At 44.0% G+C, this 26,089-nt stretch overlaps 1 protein-coding gene and 1 long non-coding RNA gene across 3 annotated transcripts in view; one reads left to right on the forward strand and one right to left on the reverse strand.

Moving 5' to 3' along the window:
• Nucleotides 1-3,225: 3,225 nt before the first annotated feature.
• Nucleotides 3,226-21,774, reverse strand: LOC140397969 (uncharacterized). Its single transcript, XR_011937361.1, has 3 exons — nucleotides 21,682-21,774; nucleotides 10,961-11,015; nucleotides 3,226-5,254 (listed from the first exon to the last, which is right to left on the reverse strand). It is a non-coding gene; the product is annotated as an uncharacterized lncRNA (long non-coding RNA).
• A 249-nt stretch (nucleotides 21,775-22,023) lies between these two features.
• LOC140398247 (galactosylgalactosylxylosylprotein 3-beta-glucuronosyltransferase 1-like) overlaps nucleotides 22,024-26,089 on the forward strand; it is a 305,288-nt gene continuing 301,222 nt past the window's right edge. Inside the window, exon 1 of one of the 2 annotated variants that reach the window (XM_072486684.1) lies at nucleotides 22,024-22,314. The gene's annotated coding sequence lies outside the window, so the exon portion shown is untranslated. The remainder of the gene's footprint in view (nucleotides 22,315-26,089) is intronic. The other variant, XM_072486682.1, reaches the window with a different exon arrangement.

The raw sequence follows: 26,089 nt of genomic DNA on the forward strand, positions 1-26,089 counted from the left end.
ATGCTGCCAGTCCTAATGAGCCGTTCCAGCATTTTCTATTTTCATGAAGACTTACAGTAGCTACAATACTTTGCTTTTATTTTACCAAAAAAATGCATTAGGATTCCGGATGAGAATCGGACAATTTCAAATTTGTAGTACTGTGAAGAGATATTACTGCACCACAGGAGTGGTAACACTGACCAATAGGAATATTTTATGTTAAAACAAACTTTAGTTTAAACACAGAATTAACAACAAAGAAGTATCTTTACAGTTAACAGTTACAACAGTTCTTCAGTGAAAGTAGACACTTTAACTTACTTCCTAAACCTGCCACTATATTCCAATTAAGCAAGCCAATATTGTTCAAATACCACTCATAATTAAATTCAACAAACAGTTTTTTAACTTGCTTTTCTTTGTGCAGGTTCTTTGGAAAGAGAATATTTCATGACCAAAACTGAAACTCCTCTGTTCAAATTAAAATCCTTGGAAGAACTAACTTTTCAGATAGACCTGGCTCCTCCGTTTAATTACATAATAATAATCTTTATTGTTGCAAGTAGGCTTACATTAACACTGCAATGAAGTTACTGCGAACAGTCACCTGTTCGAGTACACAGAGGGAGAATTCAGAATGTCCAAATTACCTAACATCATGTCTTTCGGGACTTGTGGGAGGAAACTGGAGCACCCGAAGGAAACCCACGCTGACACATGGAGAATGTGCTGACTCCGCACAGACAGTGACCCAAGCCGGGAATTGAACCTGGGACCCTGGTGCTGTGAAGCAACATTGCTAACCACTGTGCTACTTTGTCACCTTTACCAGACATGATCTATACCGAAGCATAAGGAATTCTTCTGTCACCTCCCAGAAGACGTCCCATGACCTGGTATTAAGGGTACTGGTTTGATTAGCGCTTGTGGTTTTCCTATCATCTGACATGTGTGACCTATATGACAAAATTCAATTACATGCTTCTGCAGTCCAGGCCAATTAATGCGTTTTTGTATTTTAACTTGGATTTTCCTTACTCCTAAATGCCCCCAATTGGAACCTCATGCATGACTGGAAAACCTCTTTTCTATAACCCATCAGTAATAAAACTTAATGAACTTCTACCCATTCTACTTTGCCTGAATATATAAAGGTTTCCACTTTTCCATTAATACATTATTTCTCATGTACTAACACTCCAGTATACACTCAGATTCTATTTCTGTGTATGCTTTATATTACAAATGCTTTATCTCTGAATATTTCTGTTGTAATTCAACCAACTTTCCTGAACGAAAGATATCAGCGTCACCCTCCACCTACTGTTCTTTATCAACAATCTGGTCAGAGATTGTTTCTGTTAACTGAATCTCAGCCTCACTATCTTTACTCCTTGATTCCTCCTCCTCCTGCCTCAACCTCTGGCTTTGTGGTTTTGTTATGACACAATCTGGAAACACCCCAGGAGATGCTTCTTCCAATACCTCAATTGTTTGACTTTCCATTAGCTTTTCAACCTCAGCAGGCATCACTCCCCATGTGATCCTGCTATTTCATTAGCCAGGATAAGCTGTACCTCTAAAAAAGGTAATTTCTCCATTACTCCTACTACCACTTCATCACTTTTCACTGGATTCTCTAATCTCACTTTACATAACGGAACACTACTCACTTTATCATTAATACCACATATTACCACCTTTTCTGGCAATACTCTTCTTCACTACATAGCTCCTTATCCCTCAACATTAAAGCTTGACTTGTTATGTATCCTTTAATATTTTAACATCCTTACCTACTGCAACTTGTAATAGCAAACCTTACCCTAACAAATAAAATTGTTAAAATGATATGACACCTGCTGATCAACCAACCTTAGAACAAGCTGTACACACATCTGCACGTCTTCAGCTGCAACCATGGTTTATTTTGTTACTTTAATAAACTCCACTGGCTTATCCTGTTTTAAAGAGACTGTCTTCCCAGTACTTTTCGTAAGCCACCAACACTGTGACTTTGCGTGTCAAGCTTTATTACAATGAAAACAATTGCATTTTCTTAACTCTCTTGCACCCTCATAAGTTTATTTTTTAACCTGAGACAAAATCTCTTTAATATCTCCAAGCGTACCTCCTTTCCCTTGATCACCTGTGAATTTATAATTTCCCCAGTTTCCAGCCTTTACAGACTGAAAATGATGTCAAAAATCAAATCTTCATTTATGAATTCATTCAAAATCATCTGCCATTTCTGCTGCCTGTCTAGCAGTTTTAATCATTTGCTCTTCCGCATAAGTTCCCATTACAGAAGTAAGTGGATCTTTAAATTCCTCCAGAATACCAATTTACCTACGAGCTGCATATGTTAGGTCTGTTCTTAATGCTCTTATGCACCTATCAAAAATATTTTGTTTGATCCTTTCAAATTTTATTTATGCCTGACTTGGTTATTTCCTTACATTTCTAAACTTCCATCTAAAGGCTTTTCTCAGCTCATCTCATAGTGGTTCAAGAAGGCAACTCACCATCACTTTCTGAAGGCCAACTGAGATGGGCAATGCTGGCCTATCCAGCGATGCCCACATCCCGCAAATGAATTTTTAAAATAATAATAATCCCTAGATACCTCCTTTGACAATCATGCAAACAATTTACTACCTCTTCCCACTAATTTTGATTGAACCAACAATACCCACATGGTTTTTGTCCAATTAAATTGTTTAGCTATTTTCTCAAATGAGATTTTAAAAATGCTTCCTCATCTGTCTCGTCAAACATTGGCAGCGCCTGAACATATTTGAACATATCCCCAGTAGGATTTGGACTAGGAGGGATTACTCCTCCCTCTAAACTTTTCTCACCTTTTGTCTTTAACTCCAACCTTTAAAGTTGATATGCTCTATACCTTTCCACCTTCCTGGGCTGGATTCTCTACCCGCCGTGCCACATTTCTGCCCCGACCCTCCAACGGGAATCATCCATTGTGCCGGTCGGTCAATGGGGTTTTCCATTGTGGGTGCCATGGAAATCATAATAAAGACAAATTCCTCGAGGTTTGATTTTTAGAAATTTATTTACACAAATATATTTGCGGAGAGAGAGTTTTCTAGCTGCAAAGCCAGGGCACCACACTCTGAGTTATACAGCCGTAAACCATTATATTTATAGTTGTGAAATAAACAACTTTGAAGAGATAAAGCTTGGGAACATACGCAAAAGGAAATATGAATGCTTTGCCCTTGGTTTAAAAACAATTCGAGAACAACTTATTATCATAATAAGGCCGAGTACAAAATACTAAGCAGTATTTAGTTTACATTACTTGACCTACTTATTTTCGCACAAAAGCAGTGTTAAAATATAGTCAATATTCCCAGCATGCTTCTAAACTGGGCACTCATTAACTTCCCTCCCACAATTCCTTCCTTGTTGATCTTTTGATCAACATCTTTTAGTAAATTATCGTGTCCTCCATAGAGAAGGGTGGTTTATAATGTAAGGGGAATGGACATATGACAGTTCCCTGCGTGTTATGAAGCTGGTAATAAGGAGGCAAGGCGGCTAGGGCTGTTCCCGTGTTCGTACATTAAAATATCTTGCGCAACATCAAAACAGTTAGCATACGACAAACAAGATTACAATGGCGATTATAATCCAGAACACAATCCTCTGTTCTGACGATCCTACCATCCAAAGCCAAAGTCCCATCCCTCATTTTCGTGTTAATCTTGTTACCTCTCTACGAATGTGATCCACCAGATTATCAATTTTTCTGAGTTATCAGGGATGTATGTGCAACAGTCACTTCCAATCAGGGCACAAGTGCCTCCCTTTTCAGCCAACAAGAATTCAAGAGCCATCTATTCTGCAGGGCAACCGCTCTTACAGCGACCATCTCAGTTTCTATCTGGTTAACAGCTTCTGCAGTGTCATTAGCTACCTGCTCAACGATGTCTCGTAGTTCACGTAGTTCGTATGCATTAGTGACTATTCCTAATGGTAGTGTCATTATTCCCAGCATTTGTGCCCATGAGGGCAGCACGGTAGCATTGTGGATAGCACAACTGCTTCACAGCTCCAGAGTCCCAGGTTCGATTCCGGCTTGGGTCGCTGTCTGTGCGGAGTCTGCACGTCCTCCCCGTGTGTGCATGGGTTTCCTCTGGGTGCTCCGGTTTCCTCCCACAGTCCAAAGATGTGCAGGTTAGGTGGATTGGCCATGATAAATTGCCCCTTAGTGTCCAAAATTGCCCTTAGTGTCCAAAATTGCCCTTAGTTACTGGGTTATGGGGATAGGGTGGAGGTGTTGACCTTGGGTAGGGTGCTCTTTCCAAGAGCCATTGCAGACTCGATGGGCCGCCTTCTGCACTGTAAATTCTATGATAATCTATGATGTCATAACACTTTGTGTCGTCCTGTGATGGGGATGGTCCTGCAGTTGCTGAATGTGATGCACATAAGGGACTACCTATCCCAAATAGCAGGAGCCTTCCCAATTTTCTGGTATGGCCAGAGATAAAATACGTGCCGTTATATGCGGTCATGTTTCCTTTACTATCAGTCATCATTAGTCTAATTGATCCCCTTCCCGGGAGCCTGCACTAGTTTGATTTTCAACTCCTGACTAATCAAAGATGAATAATCCTTTAGCTGTAAGGTGAAACATAGGGAGTTGCCAATTCAAGATCTGGTCACGCTGACTCGTGCCGACTGGGTAGGTCCCATATGTTTTATGATTCTTAAAGCATGTACTTCCTTTTGGGATTCCAGTATAATTGGGAAGGATCAAACAAGGCGGCTGGCATGTCACATTAAATCTAGGCCACCACCATTCCTCAAACCTATTCATATCGTATCCATCTAATCTCCAATCTAACATATTCTGTGTATCTTCACCACGTCCTGTACTATTTTGTCTTCGGGCCCACTCTGCTATCTCATTACTGGTGAATGGGATGGGTCGCATGGGGATGCCCTCCCCCGACCATCTGGGAATTTGTGTACAAACCCAACAACTAAATTTATTTACCCTCTCTGCGTATGAGTGAGACATGTATATTAAGGTGTTAGTATGCAGTTTACCCTCTACATGATGTTGAATTAATATGAAAATATAAAAACATCAACGCCGTCATTCTCTTCAGGTCAGCATTTCGCTAGTACTCTGAAAGTTCCGTAGGATATAGTTTACACGAATGGCGTGGACCCCATCTGGCTTTTCTTTTACTTTAACGGCTGTTCGGGTTGTTAGCAGCACTTGGAAGGGTCCATTCCACTGAGGGGAAAAATAATCTTTGTTTAGTGCTTTCACATAAACTTGATCTCCAGGTTTAAAGGGTGTGTATTTCCCTCTTACGGATGCATCTGAGCATGTTGCACCTTTCATGTTTTTTTTTTTTAATTTCAGCGGTTTCATACATGGCCTAGGCATATTTTAGTGATGCCTCATCTGCCCATATTAAGGCTACTGCCGCTGGAGTCATTGGGGGTTTAGTTCCAGTTGTCATAGGACGTTCCATTAATATCTCATATGGGGTTAAACCCGTATTATGATTTCTCTGATTTTGCAGTTCACACATTACTATGGGTATGGCATCTGGCCATAGCAGCCCATTTTGTTGGCACACTTTTGTAACTGCAGTTTTAATTATTCCATCCGCCCTTTCCACCATTCCGGAGGATTGTGGCTGATATGGTATTTGCAATTTCCAATCAAATCCCATGGCTTCTGTTAGGGCTTTGGTTAATTTGCTAGTGAAATGAGTTCCCCTGTCACTGTTAATACCCACTGGTATCCCAATCCCAGGATATTCATTCTTCAACACTTCGGTTGTCTGATTTTCCACTGGCTTATCAACCAAAGTAAGCATCACTCCCACCTGCGATCCAGCTATATCATTACCCAAGATAAACTGTATTCCTGGACAAGATCATTTCTCTATTACTCCTACTACCACTTCACCTTCTTCACTGGACTTTCCAACCTGACCTTATATAATTGAACACTACTCCTCTCACCCTGAATTTCACATATTACCACCTTTTCTGGCAACTTTCTTCCCAGACTACAAAGCTCCTCATCTCTCACCATCAAAGATTGACTAGCTCCCGTATCTCTTAAAATTGTGACTTCTTTACCTGCTCCTCTTGATACACATGAGTAAACTTTACCCACACAAGTAAATTCTTTAAAGACATCTGGCACCTTCTTATCAATCACCTCTTGATCAGGCTGTTCAATCTTTTGCGCCTCCTTCGCTTCACTTCGGCTTTCCTTTACCACTTTAACAATGGTGGATGGAAGTTCAACTGCAGCCGCTTGCAGTTGTGGCTGCTGTTTGAGAGCCAATTCCTTTGCTATTGGATCAGCACATCTATTGTCGCATGAGACTTCACCATCTGTGGTAGTATACGCTTCACACTTTAAAATGGCTATCTTGCTGGGCAGCTGAACAGCATCTAGTAAACTTAAAACTAATATAGCATGTTTAATAGGTTGACCGGAGGAAGTTATAAATCCCCTGTTTTTCCATAATTGGCCAAAATCATATACTACCCCAAAAGCGGATCGAGAATCAGTATAAATATTGACTGTTTTATTTTTAGCTAGAATACATGCTTTAGTAAGGGCAAACTATTTGGCCGCTTGAGCAGATGTTCCCGAAGGCAGAGCAAAAGCTTCCAATATCTCGATTGGAGTACTATTGCATAGCCGGCCAGGAGGGTCATATCATTTGGGGCAGCACGGTAGCATAGCGGTTAGCGCAATTGCTTCACAGCTCCAGGGTCCCAGGTTCGATTCCCGGCTGGGTCACTGTCTGTGCGGAGTCTGCACGTTCTCCCCGTGTGTGCGTGGGTTTCCTCCGGGTGCTCCGGTTTCCTCCCACAGTCCAAAGATGTGCAGGTTAGGTGGATTGGCCATGCTAAATTGCCCTTAGTGTCCAAAATTGCCCTTAGTGTTGGTTGAGTGGGGTTACTGGGTTATGGGGATAGGGTGGTGTGTGCTTGGGTAGGGTGCTCTTTCCAAGAGCCGGTGCAGACTCGATGGGCCGAATGGCCTCCTTCTGCACTGTAAATTCTATGAAATTTGGTCGGTTTGCTGACCCATCGGTGAAAAAGATGATGTCTGGATTTTCTCGTGGGTGACTCAGTAAATCAGGTCAAGGGGTTGTGGTGACTTCAACCAATTGTAAACAGTCATGATCATACATTTGTTCTGCTTCCGAGGGTGCGGGCAAGACTGTTGCAGGGTTGACAGCTGGCGCTCGCTTGTAGGTAAAGTTGGTTTAAGAGAGGATTACTTCGTACCCAGTGTGTTGAGCCGCAGTAAAATGCTGCATTGCGGATGAATTAAGCAGCAGCAAAACTGTTGAATTTTTTTTTTCTACTATGGACGCTGTGGCTACTACTGCTCTTAAGCAATTTGGCATACCGTTTACCACACCGGGTAATAGGCAAGGGGTCTTTTCCCTCCTCAATGCTCTTGCACCAGGACCCCTGTTGCAAATCCCCCTGCTTCATTCAAATAAGGAGTAAAGTGCTTGCTGAAATTAGTAAGTCCCAAGGCAGGGGCGCTAATCATCGCTTGTTTCAAATTATGAAATGCTTGCTCTCTCTCTGGGATCCAGGTAACAACTGAAGGGGCGTCCTGTAGGGTAGCCTTGCGCAATACTGCGTTCATCTCTCTATAGTCTGGTATCCACTGCCTGAAATAGCCCACCATTCTGAGGAAGGTAAAGGTTTCCTTTTTCGCGCGTGGAGTTGGAACATTGCTACAACCTGTACGCTTTCAGACCCAAGCCTCCACTGTCCTTGCTGCAGCTGAAATCCAAAATACTGCTGTCTCCTGACAGAATTGCAGCTTGTCCATTGAGATCCTATGCCCTCTTTCTGCCAGATGTGATAATAACAAAAGGGTATTCTGTTGACAAACTAGCCCTCCCTCTGAGGCTATCAATAAATTGTCATCATATTGAGGGAATGTTGAGCCTGCAGACAACTGACACTCATGCAAGTCTCTTTTAATACTGTTAATTCCGATATGAAAAGACAAATAGATATTGCCTTTCTGGGTGCAATGGTATGGAGAAAAAGGCTGAGAAAGTATTTGTTGTTGGTGGTATAGAAGACAAAATGACATTTGTGTCCGGCACCAATGGAGCAATAGTGATAACAATTTTATTGATGGCTCTAAGATCTTGCACAAACCACCACTCGTTGGGTCTTCCTGCCTTTGGAATGGGGAGTATAGGGGTGTTACAGGGGTTTTGTGTTCTCTTCAGCACCCCTTGCTGTAATAGTGCATTGCTCACTCCCTCTATCCCTTTTTCTGCTTCCGGTGCCAACCTGTAAAGTTTTAAGCAGGGCAGGGCAATGTTCTTCTGTAACTGCACCCTATGCGCTGGGGCAGAATGTACTTTTCCAACATGATTTTTATGCTGTGCCCATAGATCTGCCGGTACCTGGGCCAGGATTAAAGGGAGTAAATGATGGCTCTCTCGGGGAGGTTGTTGTCTTTCAAATGTAGCAGGCCATTGCTTCTCTTTCCAGGTCCCTTTGCCCTCCTGTTTGCCACAAAATTCTATCAGGCAATTTTGTCCGTCCATTTCATATAAATCCCATGTATTACTTTTTTCCTTTGGCCTCTTTGATCACTTCTCCTATTTGCTTTGCCTTAGCGGGATGTCTTATGGCCAATGTTAAATGGGGTTCTGAAGTTAAACCCATCCTGAAAAGGTCCCTCTGACTATGGGTCAACTATACTAACATTCCTAATCCCATAACACCGAAAAATAAAAAGGAGTGACATGCAATGATGTCTGCTGTCCTAAGTGACTTTGCGTTTATAAATTGTATGCGTGCTCATCCTCACGAGCATACCAAGCCATGCAATGGGTCACTATATTCTCTCATCTGGACTCTATCAGGTGTTTTGATAGCTGTGCCCAAGGATCATTAATCTTTTGTAAGACTTCCAGCCCCACGCTGTCGGGAAACCCCCGGGTGCTGGCAAAACAGAGAATCCTGCCGGTGGAGAATCACGCCCCTTTTCTTTCAGGTCTATTTTCTGAAGTTCAAATTCTCTCTCTCTACTTCTTTACCTTGCCATTGCCTCTCGCTCACTTTCTTTCTCTGCCTGCTCTTTTTCTCCCTCTGCCCTCTCCTTTTCCTTTGCTACTGTCATTGTCTCTCCCTCTTTGTCTTTCACTTCTAATCCAAGCTGTCTCATTTTTTAGCATGTTGTAATTGTTTAATTTGCAATTGGGTCTCAGCTACTTTCAATGATTCTTGCCTTAACTTAGGTGAACTAAGTTATCGCATTAAATATTTCTACCTTCCTCATACCCGTGGGTAACTTCAACTAGTCCGCACAAATTCCAAATGTTTTGTTTTAATGACCTTTTGTAAACCATTCAGGGTTTTTCTTCAACTCCCAGGAAACACTTAGCCTCTGAAACAGCCATTTTAAATGTAATTCCCTGTTAAACTGACAGGGTACCAACACTTGAAAGCAGCAGCTCTTCACATTCGCTGACTTTAAATTATACTTTTTAAAATCTCGTCAAAGAGCCCTTAATTTTATTAAGATGCCGTATGAAAACCCGACAATTTGCATTTGTAAAACTGTGAGGAAATGCTACTGCACCACAGGAGTGATAACACTGACCCAGAGGTATATTTTATATTAAAACAAACTTTAATTTGAGCACAGAATTAACCACATTAACAATAGAAAAATAGCTTCACAGTTCACAGTTACAACAGTTCTTAAGTGAAAGAAGAAATGTTAACTTGCTTCCTAAACCAGCCACTATATTCCAATTAAGCATAGTTCAATTACCACTCATGAATAAAGTTAACAACCAGGTTTTTTTACTTACTTTTCTCTGTGCAGGATCTTTGGAGAGAAAACATTTCATGACCAAAATAAAACACCCCTGTTCAGATTAAAATCCTAGGGAGAACTAACTTTTCAGACAAGCCTGGGGCGAAATTCTCCCCCAACGGCGCGATGTCTGCCGACTGGCGCCAAAGACGGCGCCAATCAGACGGGCATTGCGCCGGCCAAAAGGTGCGGAATGCTCCGCATCTTTGGCGGCCTAGCCCCAACATTGAGGGGCTAGGCCAACGCCGGAGGGATTTCCGCCCCGCCAGCTGGCGGAAATGGCGTTTGTTGCCCCGCCAGCTGGCGCGGAAATGCGGCGCATGCGCGGGAGCGTCAGCGGCCCTGACAGTTTCCCGGCGCATGCGCGGTAGCGTCAGCGGGCGCTGTCAGTTTCCCGCGCATGCGCAGTGGGGAGAGTCTCTTCCGCCTCCGCCATGGTGGAGGCCGAAGCGGAGGCGGAAGGGAAAGAGTGCCCCCACGGCACAGGCCCGCCCGCGGATCGGTGGGCCCCGATCGTGGGCCAGGCCACCGTGGGGGCACCCCCCGGGGTCAGATCGCCCCACGCCCCCCCCCAGGACCCCGGAGCCCGCCCACGCCGCCTGGTCCCGCCGGTAAATACCAGGTTTGATTTACGCCGGCGGGACAGGCAATTTCTGGGCGGGACTTCGGCCCATCCGGGCCGGAGAATCCAGCGGGGGGTCCCGCCAACCGGCGCGGCCCGATTCCCGCTCCCGCCCAATCTCCGGTACCGGAGACTTCGGCGGGGGCGGGGGCAGGATTCACGGAGGCCAACGGCCATTCTCCCACCCAGCGGGGGGTCGGAGAATGACGCCCCAGATTCCTCCTCTTAATTACATCATCACATAAGCATAAGGAATTCTTCTGTCTCCTCCCAGAAGACGTTCCATAACCTGTTTAGCCAGGACCAAGCACAATACCCCCCATAAATTATCTACAAACCCGGTTATCCTTTAAACATAAACAATATTCCATTAGCTAGCTATCTGTAAACAAGGAAATGGTTCTCAAACCTGCTAGCAGAACACTTGAACTGCAAAATCAATGATTAGCATACTTTTACAGCCCCTTACTCACAGCTTTAGCAGTCATTCTGTCCTTGTGCATCTTAACCCAGGTTTGGATAACAGGACTGAAAAAAATATAAAATACAAAATCTGACAATTTCACGTGTGGCAGAAGATTCACAAAAAGTAGTTTTTTGAACTGAACACAAGTATATTGAACTGATACAGCATACACTGGCCAATCTTTAGATATCATTCTTGTAGCATGATGCTAATATTATAAACAGTTATAATTAAACTGGACCGCATCATACCTGAGCTACAACAATCTGATATTGACATTAGGTGCAAAATGAGAAAGTTTCAATTACACTGTGCAACTGTGAGTACATATACTTACAATGCTTTCATTGTAGCTCTTACAGCTCATTAGAGCACTGTAATACTGTCTTCCAATAATACAATGTGGACTCTATGATTTATGTGACGTCTGCTCCGTTTTGTTGAATCATAATTTAATAAATCTATCCAATGGCATTTGATCTAAAGTGGTTTTGCATCACACACATAACCTGCCATGTCTGACACAAAATGTCAAGATACACAACAGAGTGAATAATCCAAGTATAAGCTTATTCTTTGAAGTTATGAATTGATAACCAATTTCTTAAAGGAATTTGACATTGCAGCTTAAAACAAATACATTCTTTAAGAGGGTCCCATAAAGCATATCATTGACGGGAACAGTGCCATCTCTCTCTCCCTCTTTCTCCTTCATAGCACACATACACTTTGAAAAAGACATAAATCAGATGGGATTAATGGAAGCCTGTTGAACTATGAAAAGGACCATTTAGACATTGAAAATGTAATGAAAACTTGACGAGCAATAAAGTAGATTACCAGAACACAGAAAGCACCAGAATGAATGGCACCATTCAGTTAAATGGTTTGGAATAAGACTAGTTTGATCATGCAATCTAATGGAAAAAAAAGATGTCGGGAGGATTTGATTCATGATTCAACCATGTCATTTTAGACTTGTGTCTTCCAAGATGGAATGTCAGAAGTCAAGTACTCTTAAAATTAAACGTATATAATACGTCATATTCTGAGGCAGGAAGGATATAATTTGACAAATCTCATTTTGTATGGAATCATTTGAGAAGGACTCCCCATTTCAGACAATAAAACAGGGCTCAATTCTTCTGGGGTGGGATTCTCCCATCGGGCGGCTAACTGCCGACGTTGGCGTAAAAGCGGGAGTGTTTTACTCCGGCGTCGGCCCCTGTTCTGAGACCTGATTCTCCGGGCCACAGTTGGGTAGCACAGTGCTGGAGCGGCCTACGCCACTCCAGCTGCCAATCCCTGCGTGAACCCGGCGCCGTGGGGTCCACGCATGCGCAGTTGGCCCGGCACCAACTAGCACATGCACAGTGGCCTTCTTCCCCGACGCCAAATGGCGCAGCGCTACAGGGGCCGGCGCATAGGAAAGGAGGACCCCCGACAGAGAGGCCGGCCTGCCGAACGGTGGCCCCGATTGCGGGCCAGGCCACTACGGAAGCCCCCCCACCCCCCGGGTCGGACCCCCCTCACCCCCGCAGGCTGCCCCCGCCGGCTCAGAGGATGTTAGAACAGTGCCGGCGGGACTCGGCTTTTTGTTCACGGCCGCTCGGCCCATCCGGGCCGGGGAGTCGCCGCATACCCCGACCGGCGTTGCGCCGACCATGCCAGCCCCAGTGGATCGCGTCCCGGCATCATCGGGGTGGCGTGGCACGATTCACGTGGCCCGCTGGTGATTCTCTGACCTGGCGGGGGGTTGGAGAACTCAGCCCCTGGTTTCTGTGTATTGAATTTCAACATAGGATGGCACGGTGAGACAGTGGTTAGCGCTGCTGCATCACGGCACCAAGGATTCAGGTTCGATCCTGGCCCGGGGTCACTGGCCATATGGGGTTTGCACATTTTCCCCATGTCTGCGTGGATCTCATTCCTTCAACCCAAAGGTGTGCAGGGTAGGTTGATTGGTCATGCTAAATTGCCCCTTAATTGGAAAACAAAATGGGATAGAGGCATGAGATCAAATAAAAATAAAAAGCATGGTACCACTGCTGCCTCACAGGGCCAGAGACCTGGCTTCAATTCCGGCCTCAGGTGACTGTTTGTGAGGAGTTTGCACTTACTCCCCATGTCTGTGTGGGTTTCCTCCGGGTGCTCCAGTTTCCTCTCACAGCCCAAAGATGTGCAGGTTAGGTGGATTGGCCATGTTAAATTGCCCGTTTGTGTCCAAAAGGTTAGGTGGGGTTATAGGGATAGGATCTCATGCTGTTAGCATGGAACAATTTCGTCCCCAATAAGATCTTGCCAAACATAGTGAACATCGGAACATTTGTAGTATTGCAAACAAATAGCAACTCGAGATTTCCCTTCCTCTCTCATGTAGAAGTACTTTCAAAATTAGTCTGGATCTCATTTTTAGCTGAAAAGGCATCTCTCCATGCCAATGAAGAACGTTAATATACAAAGTGGAAGGAATATTAGAAGATAGTGCAGGGTAAATATAACAAATTTCCTCCAATTCCACTGCCCAGAAAAAGATATGCTAGTTATGATGGCACTGAATATAAAAAAGATTAGCAGTCAAGAACAGAATGTAAAGGTCCTGGGCTCATCAAAAAAAATCTAAAGCTAATCACCTTTTCTAATCAAAATGAGAAACATTTTGTGCAGGCAAGAGATGGAAAAACTGAATTATGAATCTTTGGGGTTTATCGTATCAAGCCTACCTTAAAGAATATCACTTTCATATCCTTAAGGATTATACAACCTGACTGATTTTGGCAAGATTAATGAATCCAGGAGCTTTAAGAACCGGTTGATTGCCTCTGTAAACCTTGGAATAACAGGGTAGATACTTGTATTCTCAGCCTGAGCAGTAACAGGGTGGAACAATTGCCTGTCTTTTATAGGACCCAGCTGAGTTTAATGCTAATGAAACCTCTGAAATGAAAATAAAGCCATTTCTGTGAGAGACATTATCAAGTTTATCTGATTGCTGTCCAGATTGTAAAGGTGAAAAATCTACTCCGATAAGAGTGAAACAAGGATAAGTTAGAACATAAAGTGGAGAGGCAGTGACACCAGCAATGCTTTAGAGTTGAAGGGTGGAATTTTCCATTCTCTGCACAGACTGCCTTCCGAGGCTAGAAAACTGGCGTGCAGCTCTCAGGCTCCACAGCCAACTTTTCTCTCCAAATAGTATAGTACTCTTGTGCAGAAGAAATCTGCAGGTGTGGACAACACCATCACGCTGATGGGCGGGGCCAGAAAATGCCAAAAGGCAGGGATTTCGAGACCAGGCACCATTTTTATATGGCGCCCTGATCTAAAAACAGGTACCCCCCCCCCCCCACACACACATGCACATGGAGCATCTCCCCTACCATGGACACAGGGACCCCCTTTGACATGGAGAACCCCCCCCCCCCCCATAAGCATGAGGGGCAACGACCCCCCCAACTGATAAGAGGAAATGCCCCCCCCCCCACACACACATGGAGCCCACCAGCACTGCCCCCTGGCATTGCACAGTGCCAGGGGGCAGTTACAGAATGACAAGGGGCAGTGCCAGGGCAGTGCCAGGACAGTTCCAATTAGCAACACCAGGGTACTGCCCAGGTGTGTCCCTCTATCCTTCGGGGGCTATACTAACCTATGCGCCCCCGACAGGCTCCCTTCGCCTGCTTCGCATTTCTAAAATGCAGTTGTCTCATTGGCGAGGGGGGACTTCCAAATGTGGGGAACAATATGGTGGGGAAGCCCACTAATTATATTTAAATGAAGTTCTCACCAGTGAGATCCACGTTTTCCAAGTCTCACAATATTTTACTTTGCGCCATGTCGCTGTTTGCGCTCGCAATGATCGCGGACACAAAATCAGGTCCAAAGAGTCAGCAGAGTCGGGCGCAATTCACCTATCCTTCCCCTTTTTCTGGGTTGTAGGGGTAAGATCCCCGCAGACTCGGAGAGAATGTGCAAACTCAGCACGGACAGTGACCTGAGGCAGGGATTGAACCCGGGTCCTCGGCGCTGTGAGGCAGCAGTGCTGACCATCAGGGACACTCTGAAACAACACAGTTTAAAATATATTAAGAAATCCCAATGAATCAACCAGGAAGACAGGCATGCTAACACTAGCGTCCTTGAAGGAGTCAATAGCACCATTATCGAGTCCATCATCATCTGAAATCGACTCTGCTGGGCCACCATATGAAATGAAATGAAAATCGCTTATTGTCACAAGCAGGCTTCAATGAAGTTACTGTGAAAAGCCCCTAGTCACCACATTCCGGCGCCTGTTCGGGGAGGCTGTTACAGGAATTGAACCGTGCTGCTGGCCTGCCTTGGTCTGCTTTCAAAGCCAGCGATTTAGCCCTGTGCTAAACAGCCTCTATGCTTCGATGTCAGAGCCCCATTGCCAAAGCAAAACGTCTTTACCCAGCTCAAGTAAGGATCCCGAACAAGACGAGAGCAAACAAGCTCTTCAAAGACTTACCTCAAGAAATGGAACATAGATGCCGATGCATGGGAGAACTTTGCTCAGATCTACTTGGAGCAACTTCCTGATTGAAGGGACACAATTCTTTGAGAGGTCCGGAGAAGAACCGCGAGAAAGGAATACCGGAACCTAGCATCTAAGGACCAATCCCACCTTTTGGAAACTCCTGCCAAGTGAGTGATTGAACATGCAGCTCTAGGATCGGGTGCATCAGCCACGCAATGACCTATAGAACCGGTAATACTAAGTATCTTAGGTGGACAATCATACCCGTTAGTGAGTGATCACAGCATTCTATCCATTATAGTTCCTTTAATGGAGTAACATCCTCATGACAAACTAAAGTTTAAAAAAAATCTTTCTTTCACTTTTGTGACTTCAAACTCACTTTATGCAGTAAAGTACCTTTTTTATATAATTAACCGCCTCATGACAAACCAAAGTTTAAAATATATATATATATATATCTTCCTTTCACTTGATTTGCATTTTAAATATATTTATAAACACTAAACACTAATAATAGAAAACATTAACCTGCCAAAAAAAGTCTCTGATGTCTCCTGCCTCTGCTCAATAATCCAAGACCAAGAAATAAAAGTGCAAATAAAAAGGTATAAAAACATACCTAATATCGGGATAAATCAACTAATTGATGCTGACCCTGGATTTTTAATTCAGCAGTTCTAGCTGTCTAAAAAAAGCTGGCCGTGGGTTTGACCATCATGTGCTTGCAGCGCCATCCCATGCGCCTGCACTTCTGGGTCGACGTGCTGCACGTGTGCAGTGATCCAGTGACTTAAGTCGCGAATCCTACAGGAAATTATGGGCCATATTCTTGGATTCTTAATTCAAGTATAACCTTAGTTTAATGGTTGCCATTAATCCTAACCTTCTGATATCACTCATTTAAGCTTATCATGCATTTTGTTGCAACCAAATCAGTAGCTGGTAAGAAGTTCCTGAATTCATTATTTATGAAATCTAAACCTTTCCCACCATGGGACCAGTCAGTTTTCTATAGTGACAACTCTTTCACAAAATTTAATTCCAATCATGTTTAGTTTGATCAAAGGTTATAAGTGTTAGTAACATTGCAACTCATTTGGCTCAAGTGTCAGTAATAGAGGCTCTGCTTTAAGATTCTCGCCCATGCTTTCAAACTCCTTTACAGTTTCTCCCCCTACTGATCTCTGAAACCTTCTTCATCCCTACGAACCTCCAAGGTATCTGTGCCCCTCTAATTCTGGAGGCTTGTGCATTGTTAATTTCCATCTCCCATGTATGCCTTCCCCGACCTAGGGTTGAAACTGTGAATTTCCTCCCAAAATTTAGAACAAAGAACAAAGAACAAAGAAAAGTACAGCACAGGAACAGGCCCTTCGGCCCTCCAAGCCTGCGCCGACCATGCTGCCCGTCGAAACTAAAATCTTCTAGAGGGGTCTGTATCCCTCTATTCCCATCCTATTCATGTATTTGTCAAGATGCCCCTTAAATGTCACTATCATCCCTGATTCCACCACCTCCTCCGGCAGCGAGTTCCAGGCACCCACTCTGTGTAAAAAACTTACCCCGTACATTTCCTTTAAACCTTGCCCCTTGCACCTTAAACCTATGACCCCTAGTAATTGACCCCTCTACCCTGGGAAAAAGTCTCTGACTATCCACTCTGTCTATGCCCCTCATACTTTTGTAGACCTCTATTAGGTCGCCCCTCAACCTCCTTCATTCCAGTGAGAACAATCCAAGTTTCTTCAACCTCTCCTAATACTCTCCATACCAGGCAACATCCTCGTAAATCTCTTCTGCACCCTCTCTAAAACCTCCACAGCCTTCTGTTAATGTGGCGACCAGAATTGAACACTATACTCCAAGTGTGGCCTAACTAAGATCACACTATTATATTTAATAATAATATAGTAATAATCTTTATTAGTGTCACAAGTAGGCTTACATTAACACTGCATTGAAGTTACTGTGAAAATCCCCTAGTCGCTACACTACGGCACCTGTTCGGGTACACTGAGGGGAAATTCAGAATGTCCAAGTCATCTAACAGGCACGTCTTTCAGGACTTGTGGGAGAAAACAGGAGCACCCGGAGGAAACCCATGCAGACACAGGGAGAACATGCAGACTCCGCACAGACAGTGACCCAAGCCGGGAATCGAAACCGGGTCCCTGGCACTGTGAAGCCACATGCTAACCACTGTGCTACCGTGCCACCCATGAAGCCACCACTCAACCCCTCCCTTGTCCTTTAAACACCTCCTTAAAAATCCCTTGGGTGAGATTCTCCGTTTGGGAGACTATGGGTGGGAATCCCTGTCCCGGGAAACCTGGAATGCGTTTCCCAATGGGACAGAGAATTGGGTGCAGGGGGAAATCTGGATTGGCGCTGGGAGCCGGCCAGAACGCGATGCTTGACATGTGACCGAGGTGCATGATGCGCACTGTTGGGGTTTGTAAATAAATGCAATTGGGCCTGAATGACTCATTTGCATGTATATAGCGGGCCTAGTGCCCTATGTTCCAGCCTCCCATGATTCTCCGGTCCCCACAGACGGGAATCATGTGGCCGCAGATCACTTGTGGTTTTTACCAGCGTGGCCCTGATGTGGTGGATCTTGGGTTGGGCCAAGGGGACTCCCTTGGCCCACCACAAGATCCATCAGGCCAGGCCCATGCTGGTAGAGACCATCCGAGCCAATTGAGCACCCCCACCCTGCCTGCCCATGCCTCCTCCAGCAGATCCCCCCCCCACCAGCATTCCCCCCACCCACCCAACAGGGACCGCTGTAGTAGGGGGATACCCTCAGGGACCTCATAATTGGGGGACACCCCCAAAGGGACCGCTCTAATGGGGAACCCCCCCCAGGGGCCCCTGTAATAAGGAGTTCCCTCACAGGTGACCCCTGCCTGAAGGAACCCCCTCCACACATACACACAGACCCACCCCTCACAGAGACCTAACCCCTAGAAAAGGGACCCTTGACTAGAAGCTAGAGAGCAGTCTAGACAGAGGCAGTGGGAAACATTACAGATATAATAATTACCTTGCAACTGCATGTGCTCATTCCTTGAAGCTGTGCCTGCATCTGGTTCCCACAGATCTATTTGCTGCAAGCCATTCTGTTGGTGGATGGCACTGTAACACAGTGGTTAGCACTGTTGCTTCACAGCATCAGGGACCTAGGTTCAATTTCTGGCTTAGGTCGCTGTCTGCGTGGAGTCAGCACGTTCTCCCCATGTCTGTGTGGGTTTCCTTCGGGTGCTCCGGTTTCCTTCCACAAAGTTCCAAAAGACGTGCTTGTTAGTTGAAATGGACAATTGGACATTCATAGCTTTCCACTATTGGTCTGTGATTGACAGTTTGTACAAACCATCTGTAGCTTTGTTCCATTCATATCCATTCACACTTCAGTGGCCCAAGTGGTGAGATCCCAGTGTTTGTAAGCATTGACCATATAAAAGAGAGGTAAGTGCATTCCAAGCACTAAGTGAATTCCAATCACTCAAGCGTGTGATTCACTGCATGCCGCAGGAGAATTGCTGCCGATTGCTGTTTCGCCTTGAGACGCAAATCAGGAAGTAATTCACTATTCCTCACCATGCAAACTTATACATGGAAAGGAACAGATGGGGTTCCCGAGGAAATCTCACTATCTGGCTGCCATTTTGAGTGGTCCTCCTGATAGCAAAGTCCCACCACTGGTCACTCCCCCACCTGCAATGCTAATTGGCCTCTCCCCGCATTGTATACATCCTTCCACCCCCCCAGATTTTCTGGGTGCCCTCCCTTCCCCCAAGTATGGGGGTGACCTGACCCCCTAGGCTCAGGAACTCCTTAACTAGAGATATCCACCACATGGACCCCCTCAATAGGGATACCCTCCCAATTACCCTCTTAATAGGGAAACCCCCCATAGACCCTTGTAATAGGGATCCCCCCACAGGCATTCCCTTAATATGGAAACCCCCCTAGAGATCCTTAACTAAAGGAACCCCCACAGGAACCCCTAAATAGAGGACACAGGCCTCCCCACAGACCCCCCACCGAAAAAAAATAGCACTGTCTGGAAGCTAGAGGGCAGTCCATACAGTGACAGTGAAAACAATTTCAGTTGCATACTTACCTGGAAGCACCACATGTCCGTTCCTGGAAAAAGAACAGCTGTGACCAGTGTATAAACCCCTCAGATCCATCAGCTGCAAGCCATTCATTCATTTCTGGTAGAGGACAGCGATTGGCAGCTTCCACAAAGTAGCTGTGAGCCTTGCTCCATTCATCTTCTTCATGGATGAGTAAGTCTAAGTGCTGCAACTGCAATGTTTACAAACATCCACCACATCAAAGACAGTTAAGTGCATTCAGTTTCCAGCTCTGCACTTCAAAATCACTCTCAAGTCTGAAGGGGCATGATTGGAATCTCACAAAAACATGCCAGGGGGCATTGTCCAGGCACTGCCAAGGCACTGCGCATGCATGAATCTCTCCAGCTCCCCTAGAAACTGTACTTACATGTGCACCTCCAGCCCCCCCCCCTCCTCCAACGGGAACTGTTTGCCAGGTTTCCGTTTTGTCAAAAATTGTTGTAAAGGGAAATCCCAACATGGGGGGATGATACAGAGGGCAAGCCCGCCAATAATATTTAAATCTATGGCAATGGGTTTCTCTACCTTTTTATGGCAGGAACCCCATTAGGTCATTGTGTCTCTGTTGGTCTTCGGTCTGTATCAGAACTGTGACTCCTCAGACCATTTTTTTGCTTTTCCTCATGCGCTTCCTCAGGCACTTATTCACTCTCAAATGTGGCTGTCAGAGCTTTAACAGCCAGTTATTGCATATGCTAATGATTGTCTGTGTTGAAAATAAATTTCTAACTTCCTCTTTATCATTCTATTAGTAAATTTATGGGCCCTTGTTGCCAATTCATGAACCGTTGTTAATAATCTTTCAATATTTACCCTCTCAAGCTCTTTCACAATTGTGAATGCCTCTGTTAAAATCCCCTTGACCTTCTCTGCTTCAGCAAATACAAGGCTAATTATTCAAGTCTTTCATAATAACTACCCTTTTATCACTGAGATTCATTAAGATGCTATATTGTAGCTTTCCCATGGCTCCAATATCCTTTATATTAAAAGAGGAACAAACAGTATTGCAGCGTGTGGCCGAATCAAAGTTTTAGCACAGGTAAACCATCGCCTTCTAGCTTTTAAATATTGCTATCTATAACATCTAGAAGCCCATTTGCCCTTTGAAGACCAGAGTATTTCACTGTGGTGCAATGTTATTATTCTTAAAAGTGAACGGAAATGTGTAATCGCTATCAGCTGAGTGATGGTATAAAAATGCAGCCTTAAACTCAGAAGGAGGATTATTTGAAGATTGTTACCTTGGCTAACAGTGTCAGGTGACACACCTCAGTGCTGAAAGCATATAGCCAAACTTAATTAAAAAGCTACGGTGTGCATATTGGCAAAGTATTGTGTAGTCTAACGTGGAACTGAGCCATTCACGTTGCAGGTTCAAACCTCGGTCTGTATTGAGTGAGTTGATATCATTTAGGGAAATGAAAGGGGCCACTACAATTAGTCTAAAGAGAGGATAGAATATTATATTCATCAAGGTTCCACTTCTGAACACTATCCAGTGACCCCTGCTGGTCAGTGAGTGTGTGTGTCATGATGCATGGTAAGGATAGGTCTGGGTTCAGGCGTGATTCCTATAACTTCCAAATGCCCTCACATACACACATGTCCCTGCACATACACTCGCACATGCACACTGTCATCGGGTTAATGCACACCTCCTCGGACACACACAGACACATACACACTGCTCACTGTATGATATCACAAATAAATAATTCTGATTAAAGGTAACAGAGGATTGTTGCCTTTTCATGTCACTCACTGTCTTCAGGGAAAGAGAGGAGAAAACTGGAGCAAAAATATTGAATTTCTCTGACCCATATAAATAAAGTACTGAATCACATCCTATGTATGTGTGCGGTGCTTGAGCGAGAGAGAGAGAAAGACAGAAAAAGAAAGGGACATCACTTGTTCTACTGAAGTTTAAATTCTAGGGTTTTAAAACCTTAATAAAACCTAACAATAGCATAAGGAGCACTCCTAATGGTTGAATTGCAAATATTGCTACAGTGAACATAAAATCTCTGCATTTGTGTAATGCAAAGCATTAAAAACAGTGACATGCCAACATCTTACTTTGTACATTTTTTCAGTTATAGTCACCAAGAAGAAAATAGCCAAAACATCGCAATGTTCAATAAAGCTGCAGTATCAGACATCTCATTCTTGCCTTCACAAGAATGGAGCGCATTTTGTGGATTTATATTGCAACTAGCTGGACTGTTTCCTGTTAGGTGGCAGGGACCATTCTTTCTCGGGGATAATTGGAGCAGGCTTCACTGATTTGCATGCAGCTGTTACTGCAAGGGTACGAGCAGCCCACCCTGGATTGTTGTTTCCTTTGGTACAGACCATTTGCAGAATAAGTCCCATGCCCTCATGGGGGTGGGCTCTCGGGGTACCAGGACTGGTTTCTCTATTCAAAAACACACAGATGTTACTCCACGCTTCAGATCATTTTGCGGCTGCCGGGCAGTCTCATTCACTGAGCTGGCTTGAAGGAACTGTAGGATGGCTGGGTTTATGTAGAGCTGTTTTTCATGGGCTGCATTAACTTGGGGGGGGGGGGGGGGCTGACAGCAGCTGCAGGATTAGATAAAGGGATGCTTTGAATTCTGCTTCTGTGCTTAAAGAAAGGATTATGACTGAATGGAAGTAAGCTAACAGCATGTGGTGGGAATCTCAGACCATTTACTCTCCAGACCTGAGGTACCTTATTCTCTTTCAAAGTCTGTATGATTTGTATACCATTTATGAGGCTCCTTGTGTAGCTTTAGAGCAATGCTGTTAGATGTTTAAATAAGTCTTTCAGTCCAGCGTCTACAGTATATTGTCACAGATTTGTTTTTTTGTGTGTGTGAATAGTGCTCATCGCTAATCCTTAACTCTTTGTGGAGCTTATTTTATTTCTAAGCAGTAAAAGCACCTTTCATTACATTGTACAAAATGAGATATTCGTAAAATAACCCTGGACAAAAGACAAAGAGAACCAAACACAGTACAAAGGAGAATATCTCAGAAGCATCCTGAAGTGAACCTGATTTGGCATAATATTGGAGTGTCGTGCAAAAATACGGCTTGCCGCGATTAAATGGTTAAAATATTACCCCCTATTTTTGATGAGGCACTGAAGTAATTGCTAATTTCAGTATTCCGAGTTATCGCGCGGGATTCTAAAGTTGGAATGTTCCCGAGAATTAGGCTTCAGAATGAACCGCAGTGTCTTGTTTGGAACTGAAAGGAACCCGAACTAAAAACAAGAGCCTTCTTTCAGTGTGAGATCCTTTCCATTAGCTGAATTTAACGGGCAGCAAGGGATTTACCAAGACTTCCTCGTGCTGAAACCACAGATACCCAGGTCTCCAGCACCAAATATCCTGGGCTTTTTGTTTCATGTCTCCTTTACATAAAAGCCTTTCTTAGGAACGAGCAAAACGATTACCATGAGATTTAACCTTTTCGGCACCACTTTCTCCCCTGCAACTTTCCAAATGAATTTTGGATTAGATTAGCAGAACTGCCGGCAGGCAAGACGGCAGTTTTTATTAGTTCTTTCAACATTGATCAAAAAAAAAACATCGGGTCGATTTTGTTTTTAACAACTGATTGTGGAGTCAATGCTCTCAGTTGTCTTTGGCTATCAACATCATTACCAGATTCGAGCCGTGCTTGAGATATATTACAGTATGAAGTTGCAGAGCATCTGGATGGACTTAATTGCCAGTAGCCAGTGCCACAATTATAAGCCAGTGACCTAATATGTGGCATTGTGCAGTCATTTTGGGCAGCTGTCATCCTTATGCAGTTCATGGTTGGATATCTATTGCTTGCTTTTTGGGAGGCAGCTTATTTGTTTCAAATTGCAGTTCAACACCAGTATCTCTCGATTCCCCTTTCATCTAAGGATCCACATGTAGGGCATTCCAGGTGGACACATGAAGTTTCATTTTCCCCATTTCCACATCTCATCACTTGGTTATGCATTTTCCTTCTCTAGCAACCCGGTGGTAATCCGTTGAATTATCCACCTGAGAAATATTTTTTGACAGTGCACGAAACAAATGAGCCAGCAGTGTACTGACACAAATCTGTGTTGTATGCTCTTTGTCTGAAAATCGATTGGTAAGTTTGCATATAGTCAGGAAGATTCAGAGACAAAAGTATCCTGTAATATTTGAGAACTATGGAGATAGTTTTTTGTAAAGCTGTCCCCTCACATATCTTCAGTCACATTGTTGCTATACAGTGCTCATCATGCTCATTGTCACTCAGTCAGTATTTCGCAATCAATGATTAAGCTATGAATTGGTCTATGAGATAAAATTATTCAACCTAAACTAGATGCAGTTGTGGCAAATTATTAAAGCATTGCTGCCTTCTCAATTTGAGTTTAGAAAAAGTTATTCATCTAATAATTGGTTGTAAGTCATTCCTACTATGCCAACTTATATTGCACAGCATATTTGAACCGTGTGTGTGTGACAGAAGAGGGTGGAAGGATGGGGGTTAGTACATAACTTATACTAGTTTTGGTGAACAGTTGATATCTGTGTCAGAAGCACAAGTGTCTGTGGCCCTGTAGTTGATAATAGAAATGGAACTATAACCAGTAAAATGGAAACAAAAAGCTGCTGATTATGGACTAGTTAAAACAGATCTATTGAAGGAAATCTGAACCATTGCCAATTCTTGTGGTTGTCAAGGCTAAACCTGCTTCCGATACATTGACACATGGAGATTAGTTCTGCTGATTTACTTTTTAATTTATCCTTGTTAAGTAAATTATTGGTTGACCGAGAGCACTCATTGTCTTTCAATTAGGCTTTCACACAGGAGATAGTGAGTGCAGTTTGACAGTAATTTTAAGTCCTTTTCAATAGAAAATGGACTGTGTGAAAATCCCAGTGTCAGGCATAGCCTGTTATAAATATTAAATATGAATGGTTGGTTCAATGTCTTGAGTGAAGATATATTGGCATAAAGAAACATCAAAGGAACATTGAACCATGACTGCACAGTCAATTGCAATGAGCTTGCATCTTTTATTCTAAGAATATGTAGCAAATGTTTAAAAAGCCTCAAGTTATCACTGATCAGTTTGTTCTTTTGCTGAACAGTTGCAACTCAACTTCATCAAACAGCATATGGTGCTACATGCTATGCAGCATCTTGTTAATGCCGAAAATTATATTAGTTAATTTGAATTGTTGATAGTGTTATTAATTTCCTCAAGTCATGCATTTAAACCTTGGCTTGAAGAATAGATTGACTTCCCTTCCAATTTGTCGCAGCATAATCTTTCCATTGATTTCCCCTTTCATATTAATCCACTCCTAATGCAATGCCCCGTTTTCATATCTCAGTGCCTTACCGCTCCTTTAGACCTTTGAAGATTTTAAAAGCAAGACTGAACTCTCCAAAGCTCTTTTGCTGCCTTCAAGGAGCTGCCATGTGATGGAGTGCAGCCTTTCCCTCATCCCCCCCTCCCCCACGCATCCCGCCCCTCCCTGTCCCCCTCCCTCCCCCCCCCCCCCCCCCCCCCCCCACATACACACACAGCCTGCCCTCTCACAACCTCACCTACCTGGCCTCCTGTCAAATATGAGCCCGTAACTAGGACAACAGCAGTCGTGCAAATGGGTTGTGAGCACAGTAGCAGCCCCTTTCACACTGTTCCCAGTAAAATCAATCGAGAAAGAAAATTGGGCAAGGTGCAAAATCTGCTGCCAAGTCCCCATCTTCCCAGCTTTGAAAACATCAGTACGTTATTCAGTCACAGGGGGGTCCTCAGGGCAATTGACCAGGGCAATCCTCAGTAAATAGTGAGCTATGCTGGCATTCCAGGCGGGATCACTGGACAGTGAAGAGGGGTCCAGAGATCTTTGCCGATTTTCCACTTCATCGACCAAAAATATTGAAGTGAATCAGAGCGCCTTCATCCTGCATCAATATTTAACCGCAGGCAGAGAAAATATCTGTGTTAGAACATGGTTATCTTTTATTAACCAAATAGTTAGCAATAATAATAAATTCCTGTAATATGGGATGGAACCGAGCAATGTTTTTCCATTCTTGGGTCGTGGGAGCATCACTGGTTGGGCCAGTATTTATTGCCCATCCTTAATTGCCCTTGAGAAGGTGGTGGTGAGCCACCTTTTCACAGCTGCAGTCTATGGGGTGCCTTTACTTTCTGCAGCAATTTAATACAATAATCTAATATTTTTCAAAATTTATTGTTGGCCTAAACCAATTAACTGCACAATTTTATTTAATTAAAATAAGAAAATGCTTCTGGCATCTTTATCCAACATAGAACTCCTACAGATTAGAAGGAGGCCACCCAGCCCTTCGCATCTTCACCGCCCCACCGAAAGAGCACCCTACCTAGGCTCACTCCCCCGCCCTGTCGCCATAACCCCACCTAACCTGCACATCGTTGGACATTAAGGGGCAATTTTTAGCATGGTCAATCCGCCTGTCCAGT

The sequence above is a fragment of the Scyliorhinus torazame genome, chromosome 21, assembly GCF_047496885.1.
Source record: "Scyliorhinus torazame isolate Kashiwa2021f chromosome 21, sScyTor2.1, whole genome shotgun sequence".
Classification (NCBI taxonomy): domain Eukaryota; kingdom Metazoa; phylum Chordata; class Chondrichthyes; order Carcharhiniformes; family Scyliorhinidae; genus Scyliorhinus; species Scyliorhinus torazame.